Below are 24,776 nucleotides of genomic sequence, written 5' to 3' on the forward strand. Positions count from 1 at the left end.
TCTTCTGTAAAAGTAAACACAACAGAATCCTGCCACTAAGGGACAGAAAAAGTTAGAATGATGGAATTATCCAGTGTGTATTTATCCAATGCTCTCTCCCTAGAGCATCAGAGGCTACCCATGCATGTTTATTCAGAGGGGTTTTTAGCACTAGTGGTACTTCCCCTACAGTAGGGAGGTCCACCAGAACAGGTTGTCCAGGGTAATGTGCTGGAATCTTGAAATCATCTGGTCTCCCTAGAGAGGCAATTATGCTTGGAGCTATGGGGCAAAAAACAGTGATTTTGGGACACCCATTTACCCCCCCATCTGTCATTCACACTTTTCACAGCTTCCCATAACCGAATATCCCAATTTCCCTCCTCTGGTTTCAAAAGTCATTTCAAAAGACCATTGATCCTTTCACGATCCCGTTACCTTGAGGGTAGTAAGGGGTGTGAAAAGTCCATTTAATTCCTTCATTTTTTGCCAAATCCTGTACAATTCTAGCAGTGAAGTGGGACCCATTATCAGATTGAATTTCCTGTGGTTTTGGGAAAATTCCAAACCATCCCTGCAATGCTTTAACAGTATTATCTCCTGTAGCTCTTTTAAAAGCATTGGCCTGGACCATCCCAGATACAATTTCTACTCCTACCAGCACAAAGTGTTTAACTCCTGACTTCTTAAAGGGTCCAATATAGTCTACCTGCCACGCGTCCCATAAGCCTTTACCCTTTCTGAAATGCAGAGGGTCATCTTCCAAAGGATGTCTCTCCAGTCTCCAGTCTGCGATTGCTCACAGGCTGATACGCATGTTTTACACCTTTCCTTGGTGACAGGCCAACGCTGGGCCAGAGCTTCCTTGTACAAATCTTTCGCACCTGTGTGCTGTCTTTTTACATGCAGCCATTCTAATAGTTGATCCCAGTCGTCTGTAATTTGTTCCTTTTCAGGGGACTTAGTCTTTCTAAATCATCAGCTTTATTGTTCCACTCTCCTGCTGGATTTCCATCTGTCTGATGAAAGGCTGCCTACCCCAACAAAGTTCCCTTGGCTTGTGATGTTCAAAATTTCTTGCCACTTTTCCTTTTGCCATACTGGAATTCTGTTAACTTCCCAATCATTTTGCTGCAAAAAGGAAGCCACTCAGTACATCCTTTATACACAGCATAGGAGTCCGTGTAGATGCAGACAGGAGAGGTATTCTGTACCTCATGTTGGAAAGCACTCCAAACAGCTCTCAGCTCCCCAACCTGAGCACTGCCTTCTCCCTCGGTAATGATTCGTTCACCAGAGGAAATGTGGAGGGCTGCTGCCCTGTATCTCCACACCTTCCCCTCCCGTTTAGCAGGGGCATCAGGGAACCAAGAATTTTCTGATCGTTTGGTGGAGAAAGGAGGGGATGTTTTAATTACAGAGGCAGGTTTGTCATGGCTGCTGCCCAAGTTCTCAGTTTCTTGGATCGCTAAATTTTTTACAGCATCTTCTGTTATTGAGAAAATGTTACAGTAATGTTCAATCTGAGCATACCAGTTTGCAACTGAGGCACTTTGGGCCACCCTGTCGGTGGGGGTGGGGGGGGAGGTCCCAGTAGTGACTGTCTTAATAACTTTGAAAGGGCCTCTCAAGGCAACTGGTTGTTGTCGTGCAATTTTTTCCACTTCTATGAAAGCTAAGCTAACCACAAACAATCCTTTTTCCCAGGTAGTGTATCTTTTCTCAGTATCTTTGAAACCATGGGAATGGAAACCAGGAGGCCGCATCGGACCCTAAGGACCCCGCTGCCAAATGTGTACTGACAGCCCTGAGGAGGCAAATCCCCATTCCAGCTGAAAGGGATCTGTGGGATGGACAGAGTCCAGTGCTTGGTGAGCTGTTGCTTCAAAAATCAGCAATTGCAATGCTTCCTCCTGAGAAGGAGTCCAATCCCATTTCACCCCTTTCCTCAGCAAGTCATGAAGGGGCCTAGCAATTATTGAAAGATCTGGAATGCTTTCTCCAGAGCACTAATAATCCTAGAGCTTGCAGGAGATCTTTCCTGGATTCAGGCATTTTGATCTGATCTAAAGAGGTTAGGATATCAGGTGGAATACATGTCATACCTCCTTTCCAGCAAATTCCCAAAAACTTCTCTTCCTGAGAAGGCTTTTGAATTTTCTCTGGGGGAATTTGCAAACCAAAACTTTCTAAATGGGAGATTATTTTTTGTTGGGTATCTCCCACTGCTTCTATTTAATCTCCTCCCACAAGGATATCATCATGTATTTATAAACAGCTACGTTGTCAGGTTTGGGTATTTTTTCTAATTCCTGGGCTAAAGTAGGGTGGGCCAAAGTGGGGGAGTGTTTGTAGCCTTGGGGAAGCCTAGTGAAAGTGTATTGCTGTCCTTCCCATGTGAAGGCAAATCGGTCCATATCTTCTGGCTGTATCATAAAAAACATGTCTTTGACATCTATAGTTGCCATGATTGAGTGAACTTTTTCTTGAATTGATGTCATTAATTCAGCCAAATTTGGGACCGCTGCTGTAAGAGGGTCTGTGTTGGCATTAAGCCTGCAGAAGTCTACTGTCAGCCTCCACTTCTCATTGGGTTTCCAAACTGGCCACACTGGCAAGTTGAAAAGAGAATGGGTATTGACTATCACTCCTTGGTCTCACAAGTCCTGTATAACTGGTTTGATGCCCTCTTTGGCACCAGAATGTAGAGGGTATTGTTTTACATGTGTAATTTTGCTAGACAGTGAGGAGGATGCAGCTTGGAGCAGTCTAATGTTAAGACATGGCACACCAAATGACCACAGGAATCCCTCAGAATCTTCCCACTGCCTCCCAGCAAGAATATCCATCCCTAATTGTTTGGAATATCCCCAATTACCATTTTGAGAACTAATTCATTCTCCTCTGTCGTTATAGAGCACAACACAGTACAATAATACACGACTCCATCAAATGGGTGCAAGAGAGAAATTTATTAAACCAACATAGCTTTTATAGTACTTCCAGATATTTACACCCATCTAACACATATACAATGCCCATTGGTGATAAAAGAGAAACAAAGTTCCCAGCAGGCGACCAGGGAGCCGCGACACTCTGGGAGCCAGCCAGAGTCCATATCTCCCAACTTTCTCTCCTTCCTCTGGTCTCCATGGTAATGACCTTGGTTTTCCTTCAGGAGAGATATGGGGCTTCTCCTTATCTTCAGGAGGCCCTGACAGCTCACAAGGACAGCACAGAATGTCTTTCCCACACTCCTCTCCATGGAGCGTGAGTTTTATTAAGGCCACATTCATAGATTCTGTAGTTCCTAGGATGTTTAAAACACAACATTATTTCTTTGTTGGAACAATTCTACACTTCTGGGCATCCTTTTTGTTAGTGCAGAGATTTGTGCCCCAGTGTCAATCAGAAAGGTTACAAGTGCCTGTTTGAGGCCTGTGATAGCTGTGATCAGTATATCTCCTGATTTATGTTTAGTGAGCATTCTCAGATACATCCATGCTCCAGCCCTTTGCTCACCTACAAGGGATGGAGAGCCTAGTTTCTCTGGTTCTGTGTTTGCTTTGGCTCACATCCTAAATTCTGAGGGAGAGGCTGGGAGAGGGTTTCTTTTGGCTCACTGGCTGGATTCTGAGAAGGGAGGGGTGCACTGGGTTGAACTGATAAATTCGGTTTCTGATAGTGCCAATTAGTTATTATTTTCTGTAATTTATCAAGGGGCAAACCATCCATCACCTCTCTGGGGACCCCCCTTTTAACTTCCAACAACCACCAACGTTGGCAGTTAGAGATCTGTTTTCCCTTCCCTAAATTTTCACCATGAGGAGCCCTGATAAACCAAACACCGTTTGTTTTTTCTGATTTCTCCTCCAGGGTTTTTACAGGTCCATCTCATCTACTGTAATTAATCAAATCTACTGCAACCTCACTCCATGTCCAAATTTTACGGCTACTGGCAGGTGAATCAGATTGAGAAGCTGGGGGCTGTGAGGGGATGGAGTATGGAGTGAAACCAGGATCAGTAGATCCAGTTTGGTCAGTGGGGTTACCAAGGAATCTATCTAGTCTCTCTATGGGACCCAAGGCCATTATGGTTTTCTGTAAAGTAATTGCTGTAGGTTTAGGAAGCCCTCAAATTAAAGGAGTCATAATTTCAGGCTTTACAGGTAATTGCACTGGTGACTGAAAACCAGGAATCAACCTTTTTCATGAATCATTTGCAGGCAGGTGGCTTTGTGGGCGCCTTCCAAAAGCTGGTCAGGGGCACTGACTATAGCTAAAGGGTCTCCCCTTTCCAAAGGATTAATTCCCCCGGCCCAGAAAGGCACACATTGTGTCAGGGACCATGTGTCACGCTCATCTCCTGTTGTTAAGAAAACTCCATGTCCCCAGTACCCACTGGCCTCCTGCTCAGTTAATTTAATTTGATCTCCACCAGTGAGGGACACTTGGAAGACATATTCTGTCTCCGATTCTTGTGGGAGGCGCCCAAATTCTTTCTTCAGCTTAGCCAATTTGGTAGTGCTGAATGGTATTTGTTTAGTTGTGATATGTGGTTCAAAATCTTCATCATTAATATAATTATATTCTGTTTTATCCAGGGGTCTCAAATGAGGGCAGCAATTTTCTCCACAGTTTTTTTACTGCCTCTAGTTCCTTATGGAGATAAATCTGTTTAATGTGAGGAGTTTCTTTTCCTCTGCCTGTGTTGAGGAATCAGCATTCAGTGAATTCTTAACATGTTCCTCTCTAAGGGCAGCTCGTAACAGATGGATCTCATTCCTTTCTTCATTTAATTGTTTTTCCAAATTTCAACTAGGCTTTGAAGGGAGTCCATTATAGCTTTTTCCTCACTTCTTCACTTTAAGAGAGTTTTTATAGCTGCTGTGAGACAAGCTCCCAAAACTGAGCAGAGAATAGTTTTATTTTTGCCCAGTTTAAATTTTATTTCATGTTGTAAAGAACATACTCTATCAATAACATTTTCCAAATTAAATCAGTTACTTTGTGCCCGTTCTTCTCCTCCGGGAGAAGGTTTGGCATTGTGTTTGGCTAGGAGAGAATAAAATTCAGCTTTAACTTTTGCGCTGAGGTTTTCCGTCATTTTGTGAAGGGACCAAACCCATGACAGGGAGGTGTAGACTTAAGGTACACAACCACACAGCCTCTGCTGTGTTTCCCTTGCTTCCCTGGGTGGGTGAAGAGAGTAAGTGTGCCTGGGAGGTTCTACTCAGTTACTTCAAGTAGTCCCTTCACTTCCCAGACAGTCCAGATTCACACATACACAAAAACAGTTTCCCTTTTTGCACTAAGAGATCTTTTGTGAAATTCTGAAGGCAGAGCCCTCAATTGAGTATGGGGGTGCTTTTCACCTAGGCGTGTGCAATTTGTGGGAAATTCAAGTCACCCTCCCTTGCTTTCTAGACAACCGCTCACCCCTTTCAGGGTGTCAGGCTCGGTGCGGCTGGAGAGAAACATCCTTCCCCTGTTACAGACTACACACAACCCTGCAAACCCCTCTGTCTGTCAGAATCCTGTTCATGATGGCAATTTAATGTCACGATCCACTCGTACAAGTGGGGTTGTGATGGTTCATTAACTGATCTCAGAGTGCAAAAACAACACAGAGGGGATTTCAGTCTTAATCAAAAGAAATGCACCTTTATTGAGTGCCCACAGCAAATGCGATAGAAAGATTAGAAAGGAGATAAAGGATAGAGGGAGAGAGAAAAAGACCGGGGTGGGAATAGCTACCAACGGAGAGACAAAATCCTCGTGGTCCAGCCAATAGATCCATCTTGTCACGTTGGGGAGAATCTCAAAATCTTTGGTTAACTCAGGGGTCTTTTATAGTCATCCACCAAGGGGAGAACAGATAAAAGACAATGGAGAATAAGTCTATTGAAAATGAGTAAGACAGTCCATGTTCCAAAACCAGACAAATCAATCTCAGCAGTGAGCGAGACCCATTGTTTTCAGGATTGGTGTCTATGAGAAACCAGTCTTGGTCCAGCAAACACACCTGCAGGCAACACTTGGCAAACATCCCACTTCAGTCAGGCCAGTGCCCCTGTGTTAGAATTTTAAGGGTCTCAGTCTCAGTCCTTGGGAGGAGGCTTCCCTTACAGCACTTGTGAGGCAGATGAGGGATCTTCTATGGGGGGATCACCAGAGTTACCCCAGAAAGTTCATCTGGCCAAGAGGTGGGGAAATTCATGGGCCATTGTGATGAGCGGGGATCGTGAAGCAGGTGTAAGTGTACAGAGCAAGCCGCTCCCTGTCAGCCCCTGCTCGAAGCAGTTGTAACGTGGGGGCACAGCAAGCACAGCTGCAAACAATCACTTGGCCAGCATCCACCCCAACCAGGCCAGAACTCCAGCCAGGGTCTTCAGGGTCTTCCTCTCTGTCCTTGTGACGGTTGTGAGGCAAATGAGGGAAACTTTGGACCGTCTCTTAGAGCAGCTTACTTTATCTCTTCCTCAACAATCCCCCCTCTGGGAGATATCTTCTGTTATTGGGCCCTTGAGTGTCACTGCATGACTGATAAAAAATTCATCATCCCATTGTGAGATGCTCCGGCCAGAGGGAGGAGCCAAGTATTCCTACCTGGACATAATTTGACATTTGGAAGAAGAGAGACAGCCTTTTCCCACTGGATTCCCAGAGGAGCAGCTTTCTTTTCCACTGCATTCCCAGAGGAAGTCCAGGCCCATCTACGCCACCACTGGACCTTCAGAGGAAAACTCCACCCTTCTACAGGATCACTGCTTCAACAAAACCCCACCTGTCACTGCAGGAGCACTGCAGCCTCCATTTAATTGGACTGCTACCACCATCCTGACCTTTGGGAAAGACATTCTGTGCTGTCCTTGTGAGCTAGCAAGGCCTCCTGAAGATAAGGAGAAGCCCCATATCTCTCCTGAAGGAAAACCAAGGTCATTACCATGGAGACCAGAGGAAGGAGAGAAAGTTGGGAGATATGGACTCTGGCTGGCTCGCAGAGTGACGTGGCTCCCTGGTCGCCTACTAGGCACTTTGTTTCTCTTTTATGGCCAATGGGCATTGTATATGTGTTAGATGGGTGTAAATATCTGGAAGAACTATAAAAGCTACGTTGGTTTAATAAATTTCTCTCTTGCACCCATTTGATGGAGTCGTGTACTTTTATACTGTGTCATACCCTATAACGACACTGACCCACAGGGTGTCAGGTCATATTCTGACTCTGCCAGTGGGGTTTTTTGTTTGTACTATTGCATTTGTATTTTTAGTTTTCCTAGCAAAGAACTGTTATTCTTATTCCATATCTTTGCTTGAGAGCTTTTTAATTTAAATTATAATAATTCAGAGGGAGGGAGATTACATTTTCCATTTCACAGGAAGCTCCTGCCTTCCTTAGCAGACACCTGTCTTTTCAAACCATGATGGAATGTCATCCATATAATGTAGTATGATGGCATCTGGGAAGGTCCTTTGGGTGGGAGATAAGACATTGTCCATGTACCACTGGCACAGAGGGTGAGTTTTTCTCACTTTGTGGGGGGACTCGCCAGTGGTACCGCTTCAGATGTGCCTGTTCAGGGAGGGGATGGAAAAAGAGAATCTGGGAGCATCTCGAGGATAGAGAGGGGTGTTTAAAAAGTGGCCTTTGATATCTATGACCACCAGTCTCCAATCATGGGGAAGCATGAAGGGAGAGAGGCCAGACTGCAATGACCTCGTTAATTTTACAAAGATCATGGAGGAGCGTCCACCTGTCCTTGCCAGGTGTTTTAAGAACAAAGACAGGGCAGTTCCAAGGGCTGTTGGAAGGTACGATGTGGCCCTTGGAGAGCTGCTCCTCCACAAGAAGCTCAAGGATATGTAATTTCTCTGTTGAGAGGGGCCACTGATCCACCCACGGTGGGGCGTCAGTCTTCCAGGTGATTGTGGGGTGGTGCACTCTGCAGTGGCCCCAAATAGAAATCCCGGGACAGAGGTGGAATATCAAGTCAAGCTCCCCACTGGGACAACAGGTCCCTGGCCCACAGGGTGGTGGGTGCCCCGACTACAAATGGCCTGATGGTGGCAGTTTGGCCCTCCAGTCCCTCTGTTGTGATAATACGCTCGCTCCTCATGGAGATGGCGGCTCCTCCGATCACTGAGGTGACTCCAGTGACAGGAGTCAGCTCCTGGTTCAGGGGCCATTGAGGTTGTGTAATGATAGTAACGTTGGCCCCTGTGTCCACCATCCCTTGTAGGTGGATGTTATTACCTTTATTCAACTGACTGCACTTTATAAGGGGCTTGTCTTGGCCCATGATTTCAACCCAGAATGCCATTGGGTGCTCTGGGATATTGTCTATGCTTAATGGCAATAAAAAGGCTTGGGCGATCACAGTCTCTCTGTGCAGGAAGTGTGGTGGTTTTGTGCAGCAGAAAGTGACTGTGATTTCGTCAGTTGGCCCAACACTTTGCACTTCCACTATAATATGTATTTCATTTGGTCCATGAATACAATTACCTATTACCAGCACATCCCTCAGGCCCTCTAGGGGTCCATATTTTCTGGTGGGAATATGATAGAAAGCAGAGTCATCAAATTGTATAGACAAAGCACTCACCAGTTGGTGCCAGGTCCTGACCTGAACTTGCTGGAAAGCCTTGGTGACTCTGGTCTGTTGTTCGGAGTATGAAGAGCTCCGCAGGAATTTCCCACGTATTGGACCTCCAGAATAGTGGGGAGGGTACAGTGAAACAGCTTTCCATTTGCTGTCTTCACACGGGCCCACCCTGCAGTCTGTTGGAAGTTTTTTGGCTGATAATGGTGGTGGTTGTGGTGAGGTTACTGGTGATACCAAAACTGAGAACAGTTGTTAGAATGTCTGTTGCAATCCATACAGTGTGATGAATGGCACCCCTTTGGTGGCTGCTGGTCTTCAGGCATTTTGTATTCTGGACAGTCCTTCAAAAAAAAGGCCCAGTTCCCCACAATTAAAACATTTTGCAGCGTCTTGGGATGTTAAAAAGGCCCTCTCCCTTAGAGATTGCCCTTGCCACAGTGTGTTCAGTGGAAGATAATTTGTCACAGGCCTCATCCATCTGGTTGATTGTAGGTTCTGGGTCTTAATATCGTTTTGCACTCATTGTTTGCCTTTGCCAAGGCCATTTTATTTAGCACTTCCTTCTTGGCCTCTGGGCCTTCTATTTGTCACTCAAGTGCAACTTTAAGTCTGTCTACAAATTTCATGAAAATTTCACTTGCCCTTGTTTAATGTTAGTGAAGCTCTGTGTATGTAGGGTGTTGTCGAGAGTGAGGAGCAGGGATGTCTTTGCAGCAGTGGTGATGTCACCGAGTGCAGCTTCTTGTAAATCCTTTGCTTGGTCTTGTGGCTTCTGGAAGTCACCTTCTCCTGCCATTTGTTCAAGGGTTAAATTTGGTTTGTTGGCATCTTTTGAATATGTGTCCACCAGTGATTTGAGATGCCTTTTTTACTGCCTCTCCCACAGCATGTACTCGACCGGGGTGTGAGACTCTGTCCAAAGTTTCTCTCATCTGCCTCACAATCGTCATTGGGGACCACTGAAGAAAAGACCCTTGTCGGAAGTTTCAGGCCCTGTTGGAGAAAGTTACGTGCCAACGGCTCCGAGACCTGAGCACAGTGCTAAGCTATTGTTCACAGGTGTTGTTTGCTGTATGCTACACTGAGCCCAATGAAAGAAGAAGGGGGCATCTTGCCTTTTTGCAGCAATAGCCTTGGAAGCTGTCCCACCTCTCAGCCTGGCTGGACTTCTCCTGAGTCTTGGGTGGTCCCCCACAGAAGACCCTCACCTGTTTTACAACCACCGTAACAGACAGACTGAAATGTAAGGAGCCTCTCCATCAAAGACCGAGACATGAAACCCCCATGTGAAAAGGCCCCTCTGCTCCTTCCAAGGACTGGGACTGAAACCCCCAGCCCGGGGCAGGTGTGTGGGGGAGGCAAGCTGACCAAAGCGAGATGTTTGCCTGCAGGTTGTGACCGCTGGACCAAGAAGACAATGGCTCTCGTTTACTGCTGAGAACATGGACTACCTGTTACATCTATTCTTTATTGTATCTGTTTCCCCCCCTGCCTCGCAATTTCCAATAGAGTTATCATAATAAAAACCTCTGAGTTAGCGAGAGATTTCAAGATCTCCCCAGACGTGACCTGGTGAACTCCATTGGCTGGACATCAAAGGACTTGGCTGTTCTATGTTTGGTAGCTATATACCTTCCTTTCTCTTCCTCCCTCTTTTCCTTATTTTTCCCTTTTTCCCCAATTCCTCCCCAACACATTTGGCTGTGGTTATTCAATAAAGGTGCATTTGTTTTGATTATCACTGCAAACCCCCCTGTGCCGTGTCGGTTTTTTGCACCCTGAGATCAAATCCACGAACAATCACGAAACCCGTTCGTAAGGACGGATTGTGACACGGGGAGAGTAGGCAATTCATGATATTTTTATTTTCATGCATGACCAAGACACGGGAAGAGAAGGTGGCTTCCAGAAAGTTTTTTAAGAAATGCAACCCCCAACCATATTCCTTAGCCACTTTGCAGAGCTCCTTCAATTCCCCATAGGGGATCGGCTCCCAGGAATTGATTGCAGTCACCCTTCTGCTGTGTTTACATATAATTGGCAAGCCCACAATCTTTTTGGTGAGCTCTGAGCCCTCACAGTGGCTTCCCTCTGCAGCTTGGCCCAGTGATCCTCAGACTCAGGACTGGAATCCGGGTCTGCAGAATCCCTATTTTCATCCTCCGAGGAGGATGGAGGGCACTTGATGACTGCATGGAGCCTCTTGGGGCAGCCAGAATCTGCCTGTTTGTGGGCGGCTGTGGAAGCCAATATGGGCTCCTTCTGGTCGCTGTCATCACCACTTCTGACTCCAGTGTTGTGGGAATGGGAATGGGAGGGACCATCAGGAGAGGAGTCAAGAGAAGAGGGTGTAGGGATGGGGTGTGCACAACGGGGAGGGATTCCCAATAGAGAGGGGAAGTCCCAACATGGACACACTTCCTGACACAGAAGGGAGGGGCAGGGCACGATTACAGGAATAGAGAAAGTGGGAGGAGGGTCAGAGGCGTCATTTTTGGCAGAACAGGGAGGTGACAAAATGGCTATTGCCTTTGTGGGGTCAGCACCATTTTGTGGAGAAAGGGCAGAAAAACTTGGAGAGGGAGAAGACAAGATGGAGGGGCTGGCCACATTCCTGGCACCATCTGGGAGAACAGCTGGGGGTAGTAGAACTGGGTATGTGGGCATTGATAAGAGGGTTAGGAGAGAGCCCAAGGCAGCATGGCCAGTGCTGCCCTGGAGAGGGGACAGAGGACACTGGGAGATGTCAGGGTGATGGCAGCAACCCTGTGCCTGCTGCAGGATCCATCTCCCAATCCTGCCTGAGGCAGGGAAGAGGGTTTAGGGATGTGAGGGGAGGAACAGGGAGAAGGGGTGTTAAACAGGGGTCCCGAATGTTTCCCAGCATTTTCTACAGACGTAACAATAAGGCCAAAGGATAAAATTTCCCCACTGAAAGATCCCCTTTAACTCGAAGAACATAGAATCTTTTCCCTATATGGTCCCAGAACTCATTAGAATGAATTCCCTCATAACATCAGGAAAATACTTGAACAATCAATGAATAAAACATTTTAAATCTCCCTTTGAAAAATGAAAATTTTCTCCAACAAGGATTCCTTTAACTTGGGTATAAACTTCCCTGTGTGGGTGGATCAGTTTGGCTCCCATCCCCACACTTCCTCCCAACATCCAAGAGGAAAAGAAGGCAAAGGAAAGACAAAAAAGGGTGACTCCCAAATATAGTACTCACATGACAGTGGGTCAACAAAACCTCTCCAGGTTGTCTGTCAGCTTCAACCGATCTTCTCGCCTCCAGAAGATTGCCGGTCACCTGTGCGATTCCCCCAATAAAACTTAGGAGTCTCCTCTGGGAATTGGCTGCTCTGAACATGGCTTAACTTCAGTAGCAAAAAAGCTACTGAAGACACCTCCAGGAATGCTCCGAACAGGTCCCTGTTCAGGCTGCCAGCTTCACAAGCCACAAGCCCATTGGTGGTGGAGCGAGAGGCAGCGGAGCCGTGACCTTCCAGAAGTGTCTCCAGTAATGAAGCCGCTCGGTGGCACAGGCACACACACAGACACACACACACACAATCACTGCAGTACACACTTGTAGAATCACCAACGACAAAGAAATGGGAAGGGTCTTTGTATGGACACCAGAGAAGGAGGTTTATTCCAGCCACGCACAAAGGGGGCCAGAGACAAAGACAAAAAGAACAGTGGAAGGTCTGGGTTTAAATACAGGGGAAAAGAGGGGCAGAGCAGAGCATCAGGGCCAATGGGCTGAGGGCTCAGGGCAGTACAGAGGGGAGACAAGGGGTGGCAACCAATAGGGTAAAGAGGGTGGGACACTGAGGCAATATGGGGCCAATGGATAAGCAGGGAAGGGAGAACATTCAAGGACATAAATATAAGGAAAAAGGGAGGGAGAGGCCAACAGTCCAACCAGGGAAGTAGAACTGGGTACATTTGCATATACAACAAAGCATCCTGGAAGAGGGTCTGCTCAATTGCCCTGAACAGGGGAGATTTCTCCAACTTGGGGTCTGTCTGTCTGTCCAAAGGTCTATAATGGCCTTTGTTCTGTAGGCCCACCGGCCTCCACAGACACTCAGTGGAAAAAGGGGTTAGAAGCTTTGCTTGTGAAATTTGTGGGACATGCAAACCAGAATATTGCAGCCCTCATGACTGACCACCTGGCTGGAGAAGGAAGCCACTCAGACCCTGTTGGGCAAACCCACATTCCTAGTGAAGCCCTTGAGGGTATTACTGAAGCTGTGCATAGCACATTTTTAAAGGTTCCTGATGCTGTGAGCCCCCCAAAAAGTATTTACTTATGTAAAGCAAGGACTGGCGGAGCCTTATATGCAATTCAATGGCTGCTTGAAACAAGCTCTTAAAAGACAAATTGACAATGACATTGCCAGAGAGGTGTTGCTTTCAAAATTAGCTGCTGAAAATGCTAATGAGAATTGTAAAAAACTTCTGAAGTCCTTGTCTAAGGAGGAATCCACCCTGCTGTAAATGATAGAGGCATGTAACCACCTGTGTGCCTTCAGCATAGGGCAACCGTTACTAATGAAGCTTACTGTGGGGGCTGGTATAGCAAATGCCTTTGTGTGGAAGGGGCCAACAGCGGGCCTGTTAGCTAAAGGAGTGAGAAGAAAGGTAAGAAGCAAGAAGTTGATAAGGAGCTCTCTCCAAGGCTGTAACTAAGGAGACCAAGAGAAGTGAGGAATTGAAGAAAGATAAGAAGAGAACTCTGCAGCTGGATGAAGTATTTTTAGAAAGTCAGTTAAAGTCACTGTAACTTATTACCAATGATGTTATGTTGATTTATTGTGGCCAATAGTTAGGGTAGAAGAAGTATAAACAATTAGAAAGTGTATAAAAGGTCAGCCATGTTCGATAATAAAGAGTTGCCATCTGAGACTGCTTGTGGTCTCTGCCTTGTGTCATGACTGCCTTGACAGTGACATCTGGTGACCCTGATGTGATTCAACACCCTTAAGAACATACTTGATCTGGACCCAAACGGGGTCATTGCGACTGGCAAATGTGACTCACTGGGATGTAGTGGGGGAGGCGGCGTTGGTGCAGCTGAGAATGGCGGGTGGAAGCCACAGGGAAGTCCAGACCTGATTTTCTCCTATCAAGACACCTGGAAGTAGGTGAGCCACCAACTAGTAATAATGGGAAATAATTTATCTAATGAAGAAGAGACTGTTTGGCTACATGGAAAGTTTTGTTAAGAAATAAGGGAATTAATACTTCAGACTATGCCCTTCGTAGTATATTGCTGTGGGCTAAATCACAGGATTTTGGCACTGATCCTGACACAGCATTTAGTGTTAAAGCATGGGAAAAAGTCGGGGACAGACTGTAGGAAGTCATCTGAGTGGGTGATAAAACTGTTGTTGATCTAGCTGTTACCTGGGGATTGCTTTTTGAGGCATTAAAGGAATGGAAAACCGAGCGAGAACAAACAGAGCAGGACGTGGATGAAGAATCGGGGTTGATAACAGAAACTGATGAAGGGGATGAGGCAGAGGGGGCCTCTGATGGGGAACTTGGTGAATCTATCCTTGAAGAAGGTGCAGGTGCCATGCAAGTTACCAGGCAGGCTACCAAAGCTTCCAGGAAAGCTGCCAGAGCTTCTGGGCTGGATGCCAAAGCTTCTGGGAAAGCTGCCAAAGCTTCTGGGCAAACTGCCATAGTATCTCCTTCTCAGACTCCTAAACCTCTTTATGTCACAGCTGCGCAGCAGCTCGCAATGGTGTCTGTATACACCACACCACTGCACCAGGTAGCTGAAATGTCTTTAGCAGAGAGAGAAACCCAGTCTTCTGCCCCCCTGCTTCCCTCTGCTCTAGCCCAGCCATCTGCCCCTTCGCTCCCCTCTGAGCTGCCTGAACAATCTGCAAGGTCGTATCCTCCGTTACCTGACAGTGACAGCGACAGCGAATCAAGTGATGAGTCTCCCGCAGTAACATCAGAGTTGGGGCTGGGAACTATTGACAGGTCACCTTCTAATAGCTGTAGCCCTACTGCCCCATGGACTTTGCCCCCACGTCAAGTAACTGGGCTTCCTTGACAGCCTCAGTGTCCTGGGTTGACTATATGACGCTTTTATCCCCAATTATGTTATGCTGAATAATAAGTTTTGCACCTTATATGATGTTGAATAATAAGTTTTGCACCTTTAAGAGTGTTCCAGAGAGTGAAGCAGCGGGAGAGAAGAAGCAGCAGTTTTTTTTCAGACACCGTACTCACTCCTCCACATTTCTGCTCCTGGACTGTTGTTGTCTGTGGATGGACAGACAGTGGGACAGAGCTCTCTTTTGCTTTTAGTTAGTTTTAGCTAGCTGAGGCAAAGAAGTTCCCTACTGTGGGGACTTTTGTTTTTTTCCCTTTTCCTTGGAGCTCTTGAAACCTGCTCTGGACTGAACACCCAGGGGAGCACGGGCAGCTGCATCTGTGGCCCACCAGGCCGGGCCTGGCCTGCAACATTTCCAGCACCGGAGGGACTGATCAGAGACAGAGTGAGCTGAGCTGCAACCCGGGGAGGGACTTTCTCAGTTTGTCATTTCTTTTGGAGTGGCAAGAGATTTTATTGTTTGATATTGTTAAGGTTTTATTGTTTAATAGACAGGTTTTTTCCACCTTTCTCCAAGGAGGTATTTTCTCCCAGACCAGTTGGGGGGAGAAGAGCAGATTGGATCTGCTTTCCTACTGGAGCTCCTTTGGGGGATTCTCTCCCAAATTTGCTCTAAACCTGGACACTCAGGAGTTTTGGGAATTTGTTAGGAAGAAAGCAGCTGAAGAAAAGAATTGGGACATGATAGAAAGATTAGGTGCTCCAAGAGTACCTCAGGAGAACAGTGCTAATGCAAATGTTGCCTGTGATAACCCTATCTATGGCTTTTCCAGGTTTTAAAGCAGCTCCTGGAACAGGGCAGGATGACAGTCATCACGTCTTTGCCTGGAAGGTTGTGCAAGATCTCCAATCCAAAGTGGCTCAGTATGGCATTAATTCCTCAGAGGTAATGCAATTAATATGTGTAATTAATGCAGTTATGCTTGCACCTTATGACATCATGCATATTGCTACTATTTCATTCCAGCCAGTACAATACGGTGTATTTCAAGAAACTTTGAGGCAAGTGGCTGAGCAGACAGCTGTAACAAATATGCAGTTGCCTCAACACGACCCTCATCATGCTGTGGGTGTTGATGCCCTACTGGGCACTGGACCTTTTGCTAACCCAGATTCACAGGCAAGGTGGGATCCTTCAATTTTGGCACAAGCTCAGCAAATTGGCACGAGTGCTTTAATTAAATCAATGGAAATGGCAGCTCCAAAACAGAGATATGATACTATACAACAAGGGATGAGAGAACCATTTTTGCAATTTGTGGAAGAGCTTGCTGCAGCTATTGAAAAACAGGTAGATGATGAATCTTTGGGACACAAATTCTGTATACATTTGGCTAAAGAAAATGCAAACTCAGACTGCAGAAAGATTATTGACAGTTTACCTGGAGAACCCACATTGCCTCAAATGATTACTGCTTGCTCAAAAGTTGGTTCAGTAGAGCATAAAATAGCAGCTCTTGCTGCAGTTCTAAGACCTTCATCGAAATGCTATAATTGTGGACAGCAAGGGCAAGTAATGGCACAGTGTAATACCCAGAAAATAACATCTAAGCCAAGCGCAAACAGCAATGTTGTGTGCAATTGCTGTGCTAAATTTGGGCACTATGCTAAACAATGCAGGAGTAAATATCATGCAAATGGTCAGCTATTGCAGGGAAACAGGAAGAAGAGCGCGAATGGGCATGTGGGAAAACAAATACCCCAAGAACCACAGCAGCAAATATGGGCCTCCCCAGCACTGCAAAGCTAAACATTTGTGAACAATACTCAGGGGCAACAAGTGGGTCTGCAGGGATTGATATACCCACCGCTGACACAGTAACCATTCTGACAAAAGAAATGTGCAAAGTGCCCCTCGATTCCTATGGTTGAATAGGACAGGGATTGAGTGCATTTTTGATAGGAAGATCAAGTACTATAATTAAAAGTTATTCATGTGCATCTAGGACTTATTGATGCTGATTATTTAGGACAGATTCATGCTATGGTATCCATTGATGACCCTCCTGTCACTATTCAGAAAGGAACTTGCATTGCTCAAATTGTACCTTTTGTGAGTTCTGTTCTGAATACAGTGGACCGAAGTCGCGGCACAGGAAGTTTTGGATCAACAGGGGTACCTCAAGTGTTCTGGGCTGAGAAAGTTACGGAGAGCTGTCCAGAAAAGACATGCATCCTCACTGCCAGTGGATGTCATCCAGGAACCATATCATTAACAGCCTTGATTGACACTGGAGCAGATGTCACAATTCTCTTGTGACTTTGCTGGCCTCAATCGTGGCCTCTCACTCATGCAAGTTTTGGACTTCTGGGGTTGGGTGGTGCTACAACAGGTGGTTTGTCAGCCATTGTAATTAATGTGAAACATCCTGATGGCCAACAAGCTAACATCAGACTCTATGTTGCCGATGCTCCTCAAAGTTTGTGGGGACGACATTGTTTATCTCAATGGGGTGTTAAAATACGGATTTTTAATAGGGGCCACTGTGATGCAGGGCAATGAACGTCCAGTTGTAGCCTTGATATGGTTGACAGATGAACCTGTCTGGGTTGGCCAGTGGCCCCTTACTACCGAAAAGCTTACTGCCCTGCAAGAATTAGTCACAGAACAATTTCAAGCAGGAAATATTGAAGAATCATTCAGCCCCTGGAATACCTCTGTTTTTGTAATAAAAAAAGAAATTGGGAAAATGGAGACTTTTACATGATTTATGGCAGATAAGTGCTGTAATGGCAACAATGGGAGCTTTACAACCAGGCCTTCCTACACCTACAATGATTCCACAGGAATGGCAAATAGTTGTCATTGGTTTGAAAGATTGTTTCTTCACTATTCCATTGGCTGAGCAAGACAAAGAAAAATGTGCTTTTACTGTGCCTTCCATAAATCATGCTGAACCCAATAAAAGATATCAATGGAGGGTACTTCCCCAAGACATGAAAAGTCGCCAGCTATTTGCCAATGATTTGTGGCACAGGCCTTGTCAAAAGTGCGGGAGCAATTTAAAAACTGCTACTCTTATCATTACATGGATGATATCTTGTTGGCATCTGATAACAGTTATCAGCTCTTAAACAATGTGCTGTGACAAATTTGAAAGCTTTTGGTCTGATCATTGCCCCAGAGAAAGTGCAGGAACACATGCCTTGGAAATATCTAGGCATGTTGGTGACTAACACTCAAGTTATTCCTCAACCTGTGAAGTGAGACATTGATGTTAAAACTGCTACTGATGTACAGAAATTGGTTGGTTTAATAGGTTGGATTCATTCATATTTAGGCATAACTAATCATCAGATGCAGCCATTGTTTGATTTGCTGTCAGGCATCACTTCCTCTACTGATGAGAGGCAATTTACTCCAGCAGCAAAAAAGACCCTAGAAGAAATTGAATTAGCCCTAGCACACAAATTTGTTAACAGAATAGATACCTATGTTGGTGTTAAATTGTTTATTTTGAAGGACCATGAAATACCATGTGGAATACCGTGTCAATGGAGTGATAATTGGGAAGATCAACTGCATATTCTGGAATGGATATTTTGATCTTTCAGATCTCGGAAAACAGCTCCAGGACTTTATGAGCTTTTTGCAGATATTATCATCAAAGGCCGCAGGCGTTGTCATAAGATTTTGGGACATGACCCTGTGACCTTTGTGATACCTGTACAACAGTGGTATTTTGAATGGTGCTTTCAAAAAAATAATGAGTTGCAATCTGCCTTATCTTGTTTTCCAGGCTAAATAAAATACCATTTGTCTTCTCATCCTGTTCTAAAACTGGCCAAAGGAATTCCTTTTGAAGGGAAACAAATTTGTTCCCCTGTTCCAGTGGAAGGTATAATAGTTTTTACAGATGGATCCGGGAAAACGGGAAAAGCAGCTGTGGCCTGGAAAAAGGATGATCGCTGCCGATATGAGACAAAGATTCATCAAAGATCTCCTCAATTGGTTGAACTTTGTGCTGTTCTTTTGGCTTTTACTTTATTTCCTGATTCTGTAAATATAGTTACTGATTCCATTTATTTTGCCAATTTGGTTAAGCATTTAGATCAAGCAGTCTTGAATAATATTAAAGAGAAACCGTTGTTTATCATGTTAGTGAAGTTATGGACAGTTATTGGCACTCGAAAAGATCCTTACTTCATCATGCATATTTGTAGCATACATCATTACCTGGATTTTTTGTTGAAGGCAATGCCTATGAAGATTCTCTGTAGTTGCTGCTGCAATCAAGACTGTACCTAATGTGTTGCAGCAGACAATTTTATCTCATCAAATTTTTCATCAGAGTGCTCAAGCTTTACAGCAGCAATTTAAATTGTCTGCTGGTGAAGCAAAATCAATTCTTTCTTCTTGTCCTGACTGTCACATGACTCGTGTCACTCAGTATTATGGTACCAACCCTAGGGGTCTTTCTGCTTTAGAGGAATGGCAAACTGATGTTACTAAAATGCCAGAATTTGGTCACTTTAAGTATATTTATGTCACAGTTGATACCTTTTCTCATGCAATGGTTGCTTTAGCATTCACAGGAGAAAAAACTCGTGATGTTATTTGTCATTTTTATCATGCCTTTTCTATTCTAGGTGTTCCATGTCATGTAAAACGTTAAATGGCCTAGCATATGCTTCACAGAAAATGCAAGCATTCTTTCGTGCTTGGGGCATTGAGCATTCAACAGGCATTCCACACGTCCCCACAGGCCAAGCAATCATTGAAAGGGCTCATGGTCTTCTTAAACATCAGGTTCAAAAACAAAAAGGGGGAATGCAACAGGAGTCACCTCAAGTGAGATTAGAGAAAGCTGTTTATGTGTTAAACTTTTTGCGTCCCCTACCTGACTCACAGTTATCTCCAATCTTTTACCATTTTCCCTCTTTGAATTCTAAGCAACCAGATTTCTGTTGAAATGTCAAGGTATGGGTCAAGGATTTAATTACTGGTATGTGGTCTGGTCCAGAGGAACTAATAACCTGGGAAAGGGGTTGTGCTTGTGTTTTGACAGATAATGGTCCTCGATGGATTCCTCCTCGCTGTGTTCAACCTTATCTGGAGCTCACAGGAAGGGACAGGATGGATGTTCTGTAGCTGAAGCAGAATGTGCAGATGACACTAGCTAAGGCCATATATCAGGACATGTATTTCATCAGTGTGCATTCATAGTAATTAAAGGGTATGATTTTGGTTTGCTGATCAGAACAATGCAGGTTTTTGGAATTTTTGTTCTAGTATTCCTGCATCTCCTTTTGAGAACTTAGGAGTGGTTATAGTTTAAGGTTTGAGTATTAGACATATAACTTTATAGGATAAAATAGTTAAGAAATTTAAAAACACTTATAGATGAAGGACAGGAATGATTGTATTAAGAATGGGAATGTTAATTTTGTTGATGGTTGTGATTGTTGTTTTGTGTTTCTCCTGTCTGCTTGGATTTTTGCAAAGGGCCCTGCAAAAATCCATAGCAGTTGTATTTACAGTTCAAAAACAAAAAAGGAGGAATTGTGGAAGGGGCTAACAGAAGGCCTGTTAGCTAAAGGAGTGAGAAGAAAGCTGAGAAGCAAGAAGAAGCTGATAAGGAGCTCTCTCCAAGGCTGTAACCAAGGACACCAAGAGGAGTGAGGAACTGAAGAAAGGTAAGAAGAGAACTTTGCAGCTGGACTAAGTATTTTTAGAAAGCTGAAGTCACTGTAACTTATTACTAATGATGTTATGTTGATTTATTGTGGCCAATAGTTAGGGTAGAAGTAGTATAAACTATTAGAAAGTGTATAAAAGGTCAGCCATGTTCGATAATAAAGAGTTGCCATCTGAGACTGCTTCTAGTCTCTGCTTTGTGTTGTGACTGACTCAACAGTGACACCTTTGCAGCTTTGAAGACTATGCCAGGGGACCCCTGAACGTGCTTCAGGGTCAGGAAATCTGGGCATTTGAAAAAGGAGTGCTTTGGAAAGGGGGAGGCCAGATCCAAAGCTCCTAGTATTTGCCCTCGGTGCCGTAATGGAAGGCATTATGCTAATCAACAATGTTCCAAGTCGTGGATTTTGAAGAGTATTTGATATTGGGAAACAGGAGCTGAAGTGCAGGATGGCACGATGCACAGACACAAATGCCCCAGCTGATGCCTCAGAGCAGACCACAGCAAGCCCCTGCCCAGCTGCCACAAGCAGCCTTTGCCTGACCATCGCCAATTTAAAACCATCCACAGCAGGGAGCACCGGACTGGACCTGGCAACCTCCATCACATTAACGTTACTTAAGTCATCAGTTCATTTGCTTCCCACAGGAGTTTTAGGACCATCCAGGCAGCGTATGCATGCATTGTTTTTAGGTTGGTCATCCACCTCTTTGATGGGACTTTTTGTTCTCCTTGGGGTTATAGACTCTGATAATGAGATTATGATCATGGCCTGGACACTCCAACTGCCTTTCACTGTTCCCCAAGGAACTTGAATAGCTCAACTGATTTTATTGCCCCAAACCATGAGCATACCTTTTACAGACATAATGTGAAAAAGGGGATTTGGGTCTACTGGAACACCCCAAATATGTTGGGTACAACCTATACTAGAACAATACCCCACATGCTGGTGTACCCTGACATTAAAAGGGCAAAAGATAACACTTGACAGCCTCATAGACACAGGGGTTGAAGTTAGTTATCTCTCAAGCCAAATGGCCCTCACAGTGGTCCCTTGCTAAAGTGCTCCAGGCACTTTCAGGCATTGAAGGAAGCAGCCGCAGCTGTCAAACCCACCACTGGATACAGATCAAAGGGCCCGAGGGACACCGTGCTCAATCATACTGTTTGTATTACCAGTACCAATGGTACCGTGGTGGGGGATGTTCTCTCCCAATGGGGCTTTAGGATTCAATCAGCTTTTTAAAGGGGGCCGTTGGAGAGCAACACTTTAAAACTAACCTGGAAAACAGGGAAAATTGTTTGGGTGGATCAATGGCCCCTACCATTGCAAAAACTTTGTGTATTAACAGAGTTGCTCCAACAACAACTCCAGAAAGAGCATTTTGTCCTTTCTAACCATCCTTGGAATTCTCTCATGTTTGTTATCAAAAAACAAACTGGCAAATGGCGCTTACTCCATGATCTTTGAAAAATAATGCAGCTAGGGAGGACACAGAGGCCTTACAGCCAGGTCCTCAATTCTGTTCATCAACAAATGCCTAATGTTCTTTTGCACCATTCTATGGATGATATTTTTGTAACAGCTGAACAACAGGAAGTCATGGAGAAAGCCTTAGTTAGCCCTTGTCACCAAAGCTGTAAATCAGGCAGGGCTTTGCATAGCTCCCAAAAGGTACAAAAACATCCTTCGTGGAGGTATTTGGGGTGGTGCAAATATTGGGGTCTCTTCAATTTCTCCCCAAGCTCTTCAAATTCAGACAAATATTTGCACCTTACATGATGCACAAAAATGTTTGGGAACAATCAACTGGGTGCACTCCTTGTTAGGGAATTCAAATACAAAGCTAAAAGTCCTTTGTTTGAATGATTAAAAGGAGATTCAGACCTTTTATCACCTAGACAACTTACATTTCAAGTTCAGCAGGCGCTGCAATGCCCAGCTGATGTCATAATAAACCTACAAGCTGCACACTGGGCACCTGAGCTGCTTTTCTTTTTAATAATCTTGCATCCAGCAAAACAGCCCATGCCTTGATGTTTCAATGGGACCCCAATGCACCAGACTCTTTGCTTATCACTGAATGGATTTACTTACACCCCAAATTACTAAAACCATCAGTACCCAACATGAAATGATGGCCCAACTGGTTGTTAAGGCCTGACAGAGACTCGTTTCTCTTGCAGGAGGGGAATTTTCCACTGTTTTCCTACCTTTAACCACCTTTTATTTGAATTGGATATTTCAGGAATCAGAGGTTCTTCAGATGGCCCTTCCTGAATTCAGTGGACAAATCTCAATACGTCCTCCAAAACATGAGTTGTTTTAACAGCTTTTAAAAGCTTTTTTTAAGCTTTTATATTTTTTTCAATTGACAGAGAAACCCAAGAGGAGTGAGGTTCCACTTCAAGCCTTAACAGTATTCACAGATGGTTCTGGTCACTCTCAGAAATCTGTGGTAGTATGGAGAGACCCCTCTTCTAGTGGGTCTAATGGAGAGCAGATTTATCCATATCTGAGTGGTCCCCCCCAATTGTTGAACTTGCTGCTGTTGTCAGAGCTTTTCAAAAATTTTCTGTTCCTTTTAATCTGCTTACAGATTCAGCTTATGTTGCAGGAATAGTGATGAGAACCAAAGCATCAGTTTAGAAAGAGTTGAAAATTCACAACAATTTTATTGGTTGCAGCTCCTTGTTTTTTCCTTAGAAAATTGAACATTTCCTTACTTTGTTATGCATATTTGTTCACATACAGACCGTCCCAGATTTTTAGCTGAAGGGAACAGGCAAGCTGGCCTTTTAACAATGCCTGTACAACAATCTGTTCTGCCTAATGAGATAGAACAGCCTAAATTGATCCATTTGTTTTTTCACCAAAATGGTGTCACTTTGATTTGGCACTTTGGCATTAGTAAAGCCTAAGCTTCAAGAATTATTGCTGTTTGTCCTGATTGCCAAAGGTGTTCTTTTCTCTCTATTGCAGGAAGTATTAATCCCAGAGGGCTTCAGAGCCTTCAAGTCTGGCATCAGACGTTACCCATTTTTACTGAATTTGGTCATTTAAAATACATTCATTCCTCTATTGATACCTTTTCTGGTGCTCTTTTTGCATCTGCCCATTCAGGGAAAACAGCTTACGATGTCTCTAGACACTTCACTGCTGCTTTTGCCACTCTTGGTATACATCTGAAGTGAAGACAGGCAATGGCCCAGTTTATATTTCCCGTCGAGTTGCTAACTCTTTTGCCTTCTGGGGAATTATGCACAAAACAGGTATTCCTCATTCCCCAACAGGCCAATCTGTCACAGGCTCATGGCTCCCTCAAACATCTCTTGGTACAACACAAAGGGGGGTCAGAGATGGAACCCTGCCAAGAGACTGCAGAAAGCCCTTTATGTGATCAACTTTTTGAATTGTTCTTTGATGGACCCCAACCCACCGATTGTTTGGCATTTTAATCATGATTCACAATTGCAACAAAAGGAAAGAAACCCCTGCATAAGTGAAGGATCCAGAATCTGGTAAGATATTGGGGCCTTATCCTTAGGCCACCTGGGGTAGAGGTTTTGCTTGTGTCTCCACAGAGAATGGTCCCGAGTGGATTCCAGCAAAGAATGTGAAGCCGTTTGTAAGAATCTTTGAGTGCATCACCTGAAGATTCACCTTGAACACCAACATTGGCGGAGAACCCTTGTGAATAGGACCTCACCACCACACCAGCGCCTGTTTAACCTCTAACAGACTTATGTCCTTGGGAAAATGGTTAAGATTACCCAGTGGTATCAGGGTTTACAGGGCTAGGAAAACTTCTGGGGGATTGGAGACTTGGTGGATGGATAAAAAATTTAGTTAAAATAGGCTTCTATGTATTAGGCATTGTATTATGTATTGTTATGGTTATTCCTTGTATTTTACAGTGCGTGACAAAATTAATAGACAAGTCACTTAAGAGTGTATTTTTGTTTGAATGGATAGGGGGAGGTATGGGGAAAAACAAAAAGTACAGTGGAACTGATGAAGGGGTCTGATATCTTAGGCCTGATTGAGAAGAAACTGTGGGAGGGACAGACACAGATTAAGGCTCCCTGGGCAAGAGGGGACCAAGAAACAAGATGTGAAACTTAGTGATAAGATAATGTTACCAGGTGACCTGATGTCCTGAAGAATGTATAACCAATGGGAAATTGTTACAAAAAATGGAGCCCTATATAACTACCATACAAGTAAAACCCCATATAAATCCCTGGCATACTCAATAAAATTGGCTTCTGATCTAAACTCAGATGTCCCCATCTCTCCATCATCATTAACCTCCCTAGGTGGGGGGAAGATGTTGGAGAGATTCCTTTCCCTTCTCTTTGTCCTGATGTGATTTGGTCGGTAATAAATTCACTCCCTGTGCCCAG

The 24,776-nt window shown here is 44.6% G+C and overlaps 1 long non-coding RNA gene across 2 annotated transcripts; it reads left to right on the forward strand.

The window, feature by feature from the left end:
* Positions 1-1,553: 1,553 nt before the first annotated feature.
* On the forward strand, positions 1,554-24,776 carry LOC118700785 (uncharacterized). Of its 2 annotated transcripts, XR_004982340.1 has the most exons (3): positions 1,554-1,850; positions 15,501-15,613; positions 23,955-24,776. It is a non-coding gene; the product is annotated as an uncharacterized LOC118700785 (long non-coding RNA). The 2 variants fall into 2 exon arrangements; XR_004982339.2 differs by lacking the exon at positions 1,554-1,850 and having other exon boundaries at positions 12,233-15,613.

Source organism: Molothrus ater, chromosome 33 (genome assembly GCF_012460135.2).
Source record: "Molothrus ater isolate BHLD 08-10-18 breed brown headed cowbird chromosome 33, BPBGC_Mater_1.1, whole genome shotgun sequence".
In the NCBI taxonomy this organism is placed as follows: Eukaryota; Metazoa; Chordata; class Aves; order Passeriformes; family Icteridae; genus Molothrus; species Molothrus ater.